Source organism: Marmota flaviventris, chromosome 6 (assembly GCF_047511675.1).
Source record: "Marmota flaviventris isolate mMarFla1 chromosome 6, mMarFla1.hap1, whole genome shotgun sequence".
In the NCBI taxonomy this organism is placed as follows: domain Eukaryota; kingdom Metazoa; phylum Chordata; class Mammalia; order Rodentia; family Sciuridae; genus Marmota; species Marmota flaviventris.
The window spans coordinates 78643558-78657183 of NC_092503.1; positions in this window are offsets into that span (position 1 = coordinate 78643558).

The window sequence follows — 13626 nt, forward strand, 5'->3', positions numbered from 1 at the left end:
AAATAAGAAAAGCAGATGAAATACATTTTGCTAGGAAACAAAGGAAAAGCACCCACCTTCTACTCTGACTCCGGATGGAATAACATTAAGAAAAAAAAATACTTATCTTTTGAATTATTATATTGAACCTAAATAACTGATAAGAGAGAAGCTAGAGCTACTGTCTTCTTTTGAAAGTGTACTTCTTATGATTTCAGAGCAATCTGAGAAGGTCAGAGCTGATCATTCTCACTGACTGCAAAGTAATAGAAGACTGCCTCTAATTGTGAGATTAGATGAACATATGGCCATTAACCTCAGATGGAAAACAATTAGATAGATTTCTGGTTTAGAGAGATAACTTTTATGAAAGGTGGCAAAGAAATTGAGAGAAAAATTGAAAGCTATTTTTGCTTTTTACTTAGGCAAACCGGCATATATACATTACATTATAAAATAATATATAATGTAATTATATAAAATATAAAAAGCTATATTGAAAATTATTATATGTAATCTCAATGATTTAAATTCTACTTGCAGTTTATAAGTACTCTTTGAAATTGATTAGAAGAACAAAAAAATTCTTAAGAAGTCTACTTCTTTGTCATTATTAAAAGATAAGTATCAAGGGCATTTTTTATCATTTTGATTTTCATAGAACTACTGAAACCTGTGACTCTAGTGTCAAATTCAGTCAAAAGTTGGAATTTAACTGGCCTTCTCATTTCTGAAGACTATTATAGCCCAAGATAATTTTATGACACTGGCTTTTATAATTCAATAAAAGTAAAATTTATCTATGTATTAATAATTAGACATATGAAGCACTTTAGGGAATGGTTGATATCATTCAGATAAATATTTAAGCATACAGGAGATAACAAAATGTTTTGCAGCTCCACAGTCCAAGTGAGGAGTTAAATCTAAACTCTCATTATGAATACAATAAAAATATTCAGGGGTTTATCTTTGCTTTTTCCAATTTCATTAAAATGACAAAAATTTGCTTCATAGAGAAATAAAATCCATTGTTGTATGCAAATAGAAAGTGGTACTGTCTATCAATTGAAATGGAAATTGGAAATGATTTCTGGAAAACAGTTCATTGACAGATAATTTAGATTAGGGAAAACCATAAATTCAGCGTAATCAAAAGTGACTTGTTAGATGTGTTGGAAAGATGTCAAATGCAGTGTGCAGGACTAGAAAAGTTAGTGAGACAGTAATCAGAATAATTACATGATCTGTCTATCGCTAACATGACCAATGTGGCTCTTCACAGCCACCCCAGTGTGAATGACAGCAGTGACTTTTATTCTTTAATCTAAGCCAGAGAAGTTCTTCCTAAAGAAATGAAGAAGACTCCATAGGATATGCTGCCATTTCCAATATGACATTTACCACTTGACAAAGAATCAGCTGATTCCCAAATATGGCAAGGCTCTATAATAATATGGAAGGATTTCAAAGGAAAGATCTCTCAAGTTGGGAGAAAAATACACTGAAATAGTTCCTTCCCACAGTAATATTGTTATTTTGGCATTTGAACTGTCTACTAATTTCTCCTTGTTCACATATCTTAAATGATGCACACCAATCTGCATGCCAGTATCTATTTACTGGCAAAAATTCTTTGTTTTGACAAGATTTTCATCTGGCTTCTAAACTTTTTCTAGACCAATCTGTGCACTGCCTCATAAAATTCAGTTTTAGCAAAGAAATCTGCTGAGTCAGTTTAACCAGAACCGCCCCACTCTATTCTTGATATCTGATCATCCTGCATATCTGATTAGGTTCCTCTTCTTCCAGTATCCTCTGACATCTGATCAGGCTGGCCTGTTTCAGCAAGAATCCTCTTAGGTTGGTTTGGCCAAAAACCCATGATGTTTCTTTCCTTATAGTAATTGTCTTTGGCTATAAATTCCCACTTGCCCATCCTGTATTTGATGATGAACCTAAATTCTCTACTTCAATACAAGTCCCCATTGCAGTAGTTATTGTATATTGTGATGATCCTGAAAAAGCCTTCCTTACCTTCCATATCATGCTTAATCAAATATCACTCAGTAATTTTTTTCATTAACCATACACAGAGAGGAAAGTAATTTGTTCCCTTTTTGGGAAACACATCCAGATCTAAGCAGAAAAAGGTATGCAACTCTATTTCATCCATCCAGGTCTTTATTTATAATTGTGACTGTTTGAGTAAAGATCATTAAAGAGTTTAAGAAAATCAACAATATACACAAAAGGAAGCAGTCTGAAGACTCAGAGGAAATAGAAGTAATGGGATGAAGAGAAGAAAACCTGAAAGATACACTGATCACCTTCTCAGAAAGATTTGAAGGCATGCTCTGTATTTTATGCAAGAAATGAAGACAGAGCAAGCAAAACTGGGTGACTATTAAAGCCAGGCAGGATTTTTTTGCCATTAATATACCTTTTCTGAAAATTTATGATGAGAATTAATATAAAATTTATATATCAGATTAGCGATATATTTTGAAAGATAAAGTTGATACACTCATAAAGCATAGGATAAAAATATGGGAAACATGAACAGAATAGTAATGAGTCACTAAAATCATGTTGGGACCTCCTATCTTCTTAGGAGTTTTAGAAAAAGAATATGGGAAAAAGGCAAATGATGAAATAAGTTAATATTAGAAAGTAAAAAAAAAAAAATTGTGTTAAACAAAGATGGACAGAGCAAGTCTTCAGATGGGAAAAGCCAACCAACTGATGACATTGCAGAACTCAAAAGATAATGAGAGGAAAGCTACTGAAAGGTGTAAAATATTGCTTTAGCAACAGGAATCAAAGAAAGGAAAGCAGCAGGTTTTGATCTTGCTCAAGGAATTGACCATGTGAGCAACAAAAAATTTGTAAGCTAAGCATTACAACAAAATGACAAGGACTCAGGCTGGCATAAGTATAAAAGTGGCTAGAGTTCTGGAGGAGAAAGAGATGCTGGCCCTCAGGGAATTTGGAGAGACTTCAAAAAGCAGGTAGTGTCCCTGTGACCCATCCCTTGAAGCACAAAAAGCAGTTTGCCTTAAATGTCAGAAAATCAGAGGCAAATATGGTAATCTACTCATTTCAGGTTATTTTGCTTTCTATTCAAGTTTTCTTTTCTATTTTATTCCTGTTGTCTTATTTATACTGTGCTCTTTCTCCTGTAAGAGACTGAAGACTTCTTGTTGTAAATAAGAAATGTAGTCAAAGTAAATGAAAACATTTCTTAGTTAAATATAAAAAGTAGTTGGTTGAAGATTTTATATTTTACAGAGATTTGAATAAAAATAATTACATTGATCCTTAATTTTTTTACAGGAGTGTCTCACTTCTGTGCCAGAGGCTTTAGTTTATAATATTAGTGATTTAGTGACCTAGATGATACTGCTAGTGGAGAGATATAGTTAACCTAGACTCTTCAACAAGAAATTAAATCTCTAGATGAAGCATTCAGATTTTACTTTTTTAAAATGCCCAAACAAGAAAGATAGACACAGTAAAGAAGAAACACCTTGTGTGAGTGGGAGGGAAGGAGACTGAGATGTAGCTCTGATGGTTTTGGTAATCTGATTTGTCGCTTGAATGTTTATGAGTGACAGGGAAAACAAGATGATGAAATCTGCAGATAATGTGGTATGCTTTTTCGTTTTCAGGGACCACAGATTTCCATAAATTATTTTTAGATAAAGATGTTTTAAATTGATGACACAAAGCCATGGCAAATCTGAATGAGTCAGTAAATTGATGAGTGTGCTTTATTGAGTACACTGTGTTGCAGGACTCTTCGTTGGCTATTTTAGGGAAGGGATTGCCAATATCGGTGCTGACAACTACCTTGGGGGATAAACTGTGACATTTAGAGTTTCCAAAATAAAGCCAAGCCTGTTTCTATGTTTTCCTGTCACATGTTCTTTTCATCACAATATTTGGAAATAGGAGCTAACAGTTTAATAATGCTATTTACCTTTGGGTCAGGAAAAAAAGTTAATTTAAATAATACTGCCTGTTCAAGTATACATATAATTTAGAGTAAAATAGGTTATTTGGGGGTCCTCTGTGCCCAATTATATTGAATCAGACTTGTTAAAATTGACTCTCATGTTCCTTCACTCTGATGCTATAAAACTGACTGGTGACCATTCAGAAATAAGGACACATCAGTGTTCCAAGACAGAGATGCTATCTTAGAGTAAAGAAGTATCTTTTATTTGAAACTTTGACCATAGGGAAACCTTGAAATCCATCCCAGAACCTGTTTTCCGTGTCCTTGCAGAAGCTCAAGGAGGATTGTTTGAAACAGCAATGAAAGATTACATCAAGCTTCTGATTCTGAGAAGAGATGTTGCTAAAAGGTATGAGAAGGGTTTGGAACCCAAAGAGTAATTTAGAAGACTTTTTGATTTTACCACTTAACTAGGAAAAATTGTTACCATTTAAACATATCTTGTCGTTCCCAGGTTGTTAATTTATGTGGTTGTTTGGACAGAAAGCTCAATTCCCACTTCTCGGAGGCTTCAGGAAATCTGACCTCTTAAAAAAAGACTTCTTCCTCCATGGATGGGAAATTGTCATTCCCTTCCTCTATACTCTGTGCTTGCAGTTTTCTCTTCTGCACAATGAGGCTCCTGACCTTGATGTTCTCAAAGCCTTTATCAGCGCTAATGATTGGAAGTTTTTTTTAGTTTACTTTTATTTAATTTCCCCCCACATAGTACCAGTTCACTAACATTTGTAAATTATACACATTCTTCACGAGTGCTTGATCAGCTATACAAATGCCCATGTGCTTATTTGTGTCCCCATTGTCTAATTTATACTGGAATTTCTCCTAAGACAAGGACCATGTCCTATTTCTTTGATCTTAGCACTCAGTTCATTGAGACATGTTGTAGGAAAAAATAAAAGCAATAAAAAGTGTCTATGTGTGTTCATAGATAGATTGAGGGAAGGTTTTTTAAGTTCAGAGACACACAGAATATTCATGGATGTGATTATGAGAAAGTGGCTAAAAGAAAATACAACTGGAGACTGAGAAGAGAGGGGACACTTATTTTAAGCTAAGATTTCCATTTTCTTAGGCTTTATAGTGTCTTGATGTTTTATCCAAATATGCCAAAGTAAAGGAAGCAGAGTATAAATCTTCTACCTACTAACATATTCTGGATTTATGTCATTTGCCATTTTTCCACAGAGTCTGAAAATTTCCAAGGGTAGAGCCATTAATCAGTGGCTGAGGAGACAGATTCATTAAAGAAAGAGAGAATGGCTAAAGAGGTTTTTCTCGGAGTTTTCTACAGTGTTTTCTCAATAAACAATTATACTGAGATTCAGAGAATGCCTGCCATTGAGAATAGTCCATGAAAACAATAGAATGGAGGATTTGGATTTTAATGTACAGATCATTTTGAGGCATCTATGACAGTATTTCTTGAATTATATTTAAAATCCCTAGAGTGGCACTGGGCTTACACTGTGCTTAGAGGTCCATATCATGACTGTTGGAGCTAAAAGTTATACAAGAAAATGTCAAAGGGACAGGTCTAGTGACTTTCTCAGTTCCTGCTCCCCTCCACCATTTCTATACCTATATATACCATCACAGCATTAGTAAATACAAATGAATGGAGACATTTGGTGAATGAGATCATTATTATCTCATTTGAAAGTGAAGTCGGGTGACTGTCTCTCACTGTTATCCTCTGGGTGGCCATCCTTAGTTGCTTCAAGTCATTCTTCAGAGGACATGTCATCTGGGATGAGTCTTTCACTCTCCTCTGGATGGCCCCTCTCCAGTCTGGGATAACTGCCAGTCACTTGGCAAATACATGCCATTTTAACTCATTCTATTTCTATCTATCTCAGTGTGATTATCTTTTTACTCGTCCATTGGGAGACTTCCTGAGAACTCAGCATGATGTGTTCATTTTATACATAGTATCTGGCCCTGGTTGTAGAACATTAGTATAGAGGATGTTTGATACATGGTGTATAAATGACAGTCTAGACAGGTCAATAAATTCTGCCTGCTATCTCTGTATGATCCAATTTAATATAATGTTTGTAGTGGGATAATCTTAGAAATTATACCCTGGGATGCTTTACATTGTTTTTCTTTTTATACTGTTTTGTCCATTCAAACCCCTAACTAAATAACTGAAAATTTATTCAAAGAAACAAACTGATTAATCCCAAGTAGAAGGGCTCTCTAATTATCACTAGAGGCAAATATCGTTACTCTACAAAAATAAAATAGCAACAAACACTCTTTAAGATACAGACATATTCTACCATCCAAATCAGTCAGTAATTTCTGTACTCCTAAAAATATCTTCTCTCATTAAAATGCCCCAGCTTCCATTGCTCTGAGGCTCAGTGTCTTTTATTCTCTGCTCTATCATCATTAGGCAGACTTTTGGCATCTAGTATGCTTGGCTTATGACCTTTTCAGCTACCAGGAAACATTTTTCAAAGAAACCTGTTTTTATTATTTTGAATATTTTATTCAATTAGCTAATAATAATGAAGCCTTCAGAAAAACAAAGAATTATCTGCAATTATAATATGCACATTAGTCACATATTTTAGATGTAAACATTAAGTTTGTATTTAAACTATTTTATTCTACAGTCCCAAACAGTTATTTCACACTTAGAAGAAAAGTCTTAGTTTATCCCATAAGTAAGATTACCATATAATATGGCTATACCAGTTTTAAACTTAATTGTGAGGAAGTAAAACTTAGGTATCCAGATGTTTTTGGAATGAAAAAAAAATGACCAGTAATATTCTTTAGATTTGTTTTCAAAGGCAGAAGGAAAGTGCAGAGGACAATCATCATCCTTCCCAAATAATGCAAGCTTGCCAGATTTCTCAAAAGTAGCCAAATATTGATTGGGAAAAATAATTTTTAAAAGGCAAAATTACACCATTCTCAAATGTTTTAGGATATTCATGAACTAAAATTTAATGCTAAGAACAGATAGTTTTATTTAATGTTTAGAACAGATATCCCCTGGAATGTAGGATAGTGTTTTTGATACATAATATTAGCATTAGTAAAAGAAATTTTAGTGTTTTTAAATTTCATTCTATTAGTCAAATCAATTAGTTTTGGCCACCACAACTAATTTTTAAGCACTAAGTCCCTTTATGCAACTATAGTACTTAAGCTGTGGATAAAAAATAAGGTCAAACATTCTGTAGTTGATCATCCAACCCTGGCTGCAGGTGTTACCTGTGTCATTTCACTGGGCTTTATTTGTAATAGGCAGCTGCTCCCTGGGATTGGCATAACCTTGATTTTATTCTCTGCCACTTAATAAAATAGGTTGGGTTTGGAGACTGCTTTAGAGGAAATTACTAAAATAATTTATTTTGTATTCTATCCACATCATTTACCATCTTTTACTTCTATTACTCTTACCATTTGGAGTAAAAAAAATAAGGAAGAGTAAATAGTTAATTAAAAGCAATGGCGATAAATTAATTTTCTTTAGAAATATGACTTATTTGGATGAAATCCTGTCAAAGTCTTCTGATTCTGATTTTTCTGATCCTGGGAGTAGGAAAGGAGGAGATATGGGGATGCATTTGAGCAAGGGAGCTCTCAGACAATCACTTTACTTACTGATTATCCCCTTGGTTTACTCTTACTTTCTCTTAAATAGTCTTCTGCCCCAATTCTTGGATTTAGTTAGATGTGTCAAACCAATTAAGTATTTTCCTGGTAGAATGTTTAATAATAAGTCTACACATCTCAAGAGGCTTCTATTTATGTGTCAGTCAAAGCGGCAGAGAAATTTTTTTTTATTTTTTTAAGCTCTGAATCCAAACCTTGACATTGCAATGTATTAGATGTACAATGCAAGTTATATACCCTTTTGTGTACCAAATTATCTGCAGAATAATGATAGTACTATCACCCCATCAGGGAAATGTAAGGTTTTCCTACTTTATGTGAGAATGTGTGTGAAACATCAGCAAACATTCAACAAAATTTAATTTCTTTACTTTTTCTAGAACCACATGAAGTAATATCTATTGAACACACTTTAAAATGTCCACAATTCAACATACAGTGTGTCACTTATAATAATTATCTCAATGCTTTGGTAAGATGGGATTTTCTTTCTAGTTTTAGAGATAAGTAAAACAATTGATCCATAGAGAGGTTGTAAAGTTATATAGACAGGAAGATTTCAGGCTTGTTTGGGTTTAGATGTAGTTCACTCTAAAGTTTCTTTTCACAATCTGAAAAAGCTACCTTGCTAGCAGTTATATATATTAATATTAGTGTTCTAATTTTTAATTTCTGAGGAAATTTTCTACTTTCTTCATAAGCAAAAAAGGAGATAATTGGACTGATTCTTAATATAACATGTTTGGTAGCTATTAATATTTGTCATTTAAAGTTAATCTTTACCAAACACTTTTTTTCTTTAATTTTAAACTAGTTTTACAGCTTTTTATGGTTTATTCATTTCTATTTGAATATCATATCATGATATATGTATGTATCACGGTCAGTTGATAATAGAGACAGCTAATTCAAAGAGTTGAAGACTCATGTAATTGTGGCCTTGCTCAGTAGATATACTGAATAGGATAGAAAGTTATAAAATTGTGAAAAGTAAACCCTGTTTTTCCATTTTGGCTATGGGAAAGGAACAGTTTAATTACTTCGTTATTCTTTTCTGCTTCGCTGTCTTTCATGGTTAAGAAGTGGTAACATGACACTTGGACTTCACGAAGACATGGCCTACTTCTAGCTTCATTTGGCTGTTTGCTAGATTGTAATAAATACTCCATAGTTTTGGCTCAAGGGTCTTCCAGCTAGACTGTAGAGCCTAAGAACAAAATCACACTTGTTGCCCTGAAATATCTTATCATCTAGTAGAGTAAATCATACCATTAACATCTTTAAAGAGACAATGAATACAGAAAATTTTAGACCATAATCCCATGAATGCCTTTAGGAGTTTACTCCCTAGGCACTCACAAATTTAAAATAAGGAAGTATGCTAAATGATATCCTGATAATAGGAAAACCAAAGGCCCCATAAATATTTTATATGCTGATGTATCAGGAATACTAAATATTGAATGGTTGACTTTTCTCTTTATAATTTTCATTGACTTAGATGCTAATTCTACCCAATCCTTGCTTCATTATTTAGTATTAAACATATTTTCTCCAGATTTTTGTAGAGAGCTTGTGTGAAAATCAGAAAATATATTTCATTTACTATAGTATATAATGGATTTGTGTGAATTAATTATGATATTTATGTATATATGTACACATATGGGGGAAGGAAATATTTATTTTGCTAACCGTGTGCCAGACATCATATGAGGCAATTTAAACAAAAGTAAGTGGTGGAGAAAAGCTGCCTTCCGTAGGTAGCTTATAGACTAGAAAAGAGACAGAAGAGCTATTTAAAGCAATAATGAAAATGCCAAATTCTTTGTAAAAGAAGCTGCTGATAGCATAAAAGAATATTTCTGTCATGTAACATTTAAAGTGACACCTAGAAAAAGAAAGAGGTACACAGCATTTTGAGCAGAAAGAATAGCAAAAGTGAAATAATTTATGCATGGAAGGTCAAATATATTTCAGGAACTGAGAAGAGGTCAGTGTGATTAGAATAGAGAGAGTAGGTGGGCCAAGAAGTAAGATGATGTAGGCATCAAGAAGTATGAGAGTTACTCAATAATTATGAATCAGAGGAAGAGAGAGGGAGGAAGGGAGGGAGGGAGGGAGGAAGAGAGAGAGAGAGAGAGAGAGAGAGAGAGAGAGAGAGAGAGAGAGGTGTCAGGTTTACTTTCACTTTGTTCTTCTAGCTGTTATACAAAAAGTGAACTGAAGGAAAATAAAGAAAAATAAAAACAAAACATTAACAAAAAGCAGCAGGGAGCACATTATGGGTGAAGAAGGGAGTCCACAGGGTTTGAACTAGGACAGCCTTGTGGAGAAGTATATGGAAAGAGATGGGAGATACATCTCAGAAGTAGAACTGAAAGGATTTGCTGATTGATTGAATATGAGACGTGGGATTGGGGAGAGAAAGGAATGAACCATTTCTACCAGGAATATGACTTGAACCTTTGGATAGGTAATGATACAATTTAGCAAATACCTGAGAGGAATAGTGTTTGAAGTGAGGGATCAAGTCCACTTTTGTATGTCAGAAACGTCAGAGACATTGGTGGCACTTTTACATATGAATCTTAAGTTAGAGAAGTCTAGGCTAGAAATACATGTGGAAAATTTATATTTCATGCACAAGAATAAATCGAGTAATATTACACAGATAAAGAGGTAGAATGAGGCAAGGGGAAAACCAAGAGCTAAGCACATCATAACTACTACAATTTTATTGTTATTTTAAAAGGACAAATTAAAATTGTATAATTTACAGCATATAACATGATGTTTTAAAACAGGCATGGAAAAATTAAATTAACATCTGTATTACCACACATATTTTTTTTTTTTTTTTTTTTTTTGCAGTGAGAACATGTAAAATCCACTCTCACGGCCATTTTGTATGTTTTGACCAATTTCTTCTCAATCTCTATCTACCACACCTCAACTCCAAGCTCCTGTTAATCTCATTCTACTATTAATTTAACTTTTTAAAATTCAATATATGAGTTCATGCAGTATTTATTTCTATGTCCCTGACTTATTCACTTAACATAATGTCCCATGCCTTCATCCATGTTGTTATAGGTGACAAGATTTCCTTATTGTTTTTTTTTTCTTAAGGTGGAATAGTATTCCACTGTATATATGTACCAAATAAAAAATTCATTCATATACTGATAGACTGGATATTCCATGTCTTGACTATTATGAACAGAGATAGAATGTACATGGGAGTGCAGCTATCTCTTCACATTGTGATTTTATTTCCTTTGACTATATACCTAATAGTGTGATTGGTGGACCATATAGTTTCTCTATTGGTAATTTTTGAGGTTCCTCAGAATAGTTTTGCCTAATAGTTACACTGTTTTATATTACCACCAATAGTATGCAAGAGTTTCCTTTCCTACATTTTTACCAACACTTAATATTATTCATCTTTCTAATGATTGCCATTCTAACTGGTATAAAATAGTATCTCATTATGGTTTTAATTTGCATTTCTGGATAATTTATTTTAGTATTATTATTTAAGCATTATATTTTAAGTAATTACATACAGAATTTAAAATTCTTATGCATACATAAGAGATGTATAATTAAATGAGTCTACAAATTAAAGAGTGCATATGTGAAAAAAATAAGAGATATATTTTATCCTAAGGTATAGTTTTAACTCGGGGGTAGGGAATTTAATTTTGAGATGGAGAAGTAGATAACTTTATAGCTGTGACAGATGGCAAAACACTACAAGTATTTAAGAAGCATGAGATTTGGGGAAGAGTGTAAGTTTGACAAATGAAAAACTGGCTGCTCAGGAATGGAAATGTAGATTTGATTTATAGCATGGAAGACTTTGAATGGCTGACTGAAGAATTTTAGTATATTTCTGTAGAATCTGAGAAAGCCCATCTGAACTTGGTTTTGCATTTTAGGAACCTTCATAAGCTGATGAAGAGTGGAGAGTAGCAACTGAGGACTGGTGGATGTGCAGTTAGGAATTAAATAGGCTTCCTACTGAAAAGACCCAGATGTGAGTCTTTGACTTAATGGTGAACACAAAAAAAGCAAAAAAAAAAATTGAGTGGCACACTGAAGAAAAAATAAATAAAAAATCTCAGGACCTGGCAAGTGAAAGAGAGGGAAAAGTAAAGAATTTTCCAGATTTTTGAACATGAATGTCTGAAGAGTGGTGACATGGACTAGGACAGTGAGGTGGCAAAACAGAGGTTCATTGCAAACCTGTGGAGCTTCTGGAGTTGAATGCACATCAGGTGTCAGAGCCTAGAGGGCAGCCAATGGTATGGTGTGAGGGCAGGGGCTAGAAATCACGAACCTGGGAATCTTGGTATAAAGGTCACAGATGAAGCCATGGTAGGATTAGCACCAAGAAAAAATTGCACAGCTGAAGGGAACAGGAATAAAATAAATAATACATAAAAATCAATGTTCATTTGTATTTCTTATTTTTCCTTTGTAGTCCTGAAAATTTACATCACAGGAGAGACTGATTAACAAGGGGAGTTGATAATATGAATGGGTGGAGTTGATAAGAAAGACAAGAGATTTTGGCAAATATATACAAGTATCCAAAGTGCTGATTACAAATGTGTATCCTGGAAACAAATCTGGGGGAAGACTGCAGTTATTTTAGAGGAAAATATAGTAGAAAAAATTATTAAATTGGTAACTTTTTGAATATAATAAGTTGTAATTGAGGCTGTGAGACATAATTATGCATAAACATTACTGAAATATTAATAAATAAAGAAGATATTTAGAATTCTTTTTTTAAAAAAAATTATAGATCTAAAAACAGGAGTTGGGAGTGGCTGAACAGCTGAAGAGCAGATGATATTAGCATGAGGTGAATAGAAAAGTCATTACTAAAAAGAAATGCTTCATCTTACATATCTTCTATTTGGCTTGGTGGTTTTATAGTGGAATATGAATATGAATCATTGACAGCTGAATGGACTTGCATTTTGCAGTAAATATGAGTGGTAGAATATAATTTTGTAGGTAATGATGGAGGGTACCTATTATAAATTCTTTTCATACAAACTTCTGTTAGCAAATTCTGAAAATATGATAAATTCAATAATGAATGCTAAAACATTTACATGTTGTATTCCCTGAGATCTTTTAAAGATAACATTGTACATTTTGCATATAGTGGTCACTGTCACCTGTCCTGTAGGCTCCGTTCTTTTTGTTTTCTCCAGGGCACTTGTCTACCTACTGGATGTCATGTTACACTTGGGTGTGTCCAAATGTTTCCTGACTTAGATTCTGCAGTAACTGAGGCAGGTACCTGGAGCTTCTTGTTTTCTGCTATGTATATGTATCGCTTCTACCTGATTTGAAGTGGAGCTCAATAGACATTTGTTGACTGTCTTCCTTCAGTTGACGGAGGAAGGTATCTCCCACTCCACCATATGTGCTTTGAGAAGGAAGATTATTTCTTATTCATTCTTATTTAACATTCCCTCCCTCGATACTCATTCATTCATTTTTTCTGTGTGTGTGTGTGTGTGTATGTGTGTATGTATGTGTATATCCCCAGTACTCAGAACAATGCTTGACATATAACTGTGTCAAAAAACATATATTGAGTTTGTGAACACATTAACTTATCCATCTATCAAATATGTCTGCATCTTTTTTATACTAGATAGTCTGTTGGGTCTTGTTAAAAAAAACACACATATAATCATGGCTTAAAAGATGTGATTTTTGCTGGAGAGAAATGTGTCAGGGAATAAGGAGAGAAGAGGGGTTCCTAATCATACAGTAGAAGGAAAGGCATGTGTAGAGAGATGGGTGTGAATTAAGGCTTCCTTGAGCTGATAATTTCAGGAGAATCACAGGTCTAAAAAATGCCCATAAATGTGCATTAAATTGAATTAAACACATTTTATCTTTAGTAATTGAAGAAATGTTGAAAGTGATTCTCAAATATGGTGATGTGGGTTCAA